Source organism: Zeus faber (assembly GCF_960531495.2).
Source record: "Zeus faber genome assembly, chromosome: 19".
In the NCBI taxonomy this organism is placed as follows: Eukaryota; Metazoa; Chordata; class Actinopteri; order Zeiformes; family Zeidae; genus Zeus; species Zeus faber.
The window spans coordinates 9,680,238-9,681,439 of NC_137206.1; positions in this window are offsets into that span (position 1 = coordinate 9,680,238).

Here is a 1,202-nt window from a genome sequence, read left to right on the forward strand (position 1 = left end):
TAGATATACATTACTGTAACAATCTATTTCAACCGGTTACAGTATTTCACTGAAAATGCAAAAGCCATAAACCCACTGATAAGATATTCAGTGTTTTGTGTTGAGCACATCAGTATTGGTTGGTAGATTGATCTGTTCATATGATGCCGTCTGTCTGTCACTTTGATCCAAAACAAAAAAACATTTTGGAAAGAGAAAACAGTTTTCAATGGAGAGTTTGCTTTTGCTTGGGATTTGTAGAGTTTTAGAATTTTGTGTTTGTGGTTTAGAGTTTTGAGGAAATGAGCCAAAGATTCTGAAAACGTGTATAAACAATTGTGAATAACTGTGATTTAAATTTACAATGAAAAGCCAAGATAAAATACAGGATTGTCATGTATTGGTGTATAAAATGTACTGTCCCTTACCGGCTAAATAGGGGACCCATATTTTGGTGCACAACCTACTCTAATGCACACAGTACATTCCACATGCTTGGAATGACAGGAGAAATAATAAAACCAAAGGAGTTTGCCCTGACATAGCGGAGAACTATGAAATCAGAATGACAGGAAAGTTGTCTGTCACTCTACATCATCGTCGCCCTGGTTACAGAGACTCGCGGTATATAAAAATGTCGGCGAATACCTCCAGCCCAAGTCTGCCCGTTAAAGAGTTAGGCTGTCCAAACACAGATCTGAACCACAGGACCGCGAGTGGGTCAGTCCTGTCTGCGGGAACAAGAGTATTTTCTGTCGCGTGTGGCGGAGCGTCCGACCTGAAGCAACGTTCGGCAGGATCTACCACGTCGTAGCGGTGCGTGGGCAGAGGACGCCGAGTGGAATCGCTTAGTTCAAGATACCCCTGACCTGCCCTGCTACTACCTTTGTAGACCGTAGTGTTTAGAGTCATCGTCCTGCCTGTGTGTGTGTGTGTGTGTGTGTGTGTGTGTGTGTGTGTGTGTGTGTGTGTGTGTGTGTGTGTGTGTGAGAGAGAGAGAGAGAGGGCGAAATTTAAGCGATAACCCACTTTGTGGAAATGAATTTTTCAAAGGCGAGGCTGCCCCATCCTTCCTAAAAGGTGTTGGACTAAAGATTAAAATGCACATAACCTAGATAAATTAGCAACCATTTTGCCTCTTCACATTTCCCTATGTCTACATCCAGGAGAGTTGCTCTGATCAGTTTGACAGTAAAAAAAAAAAATTATAATTTATTTTCACA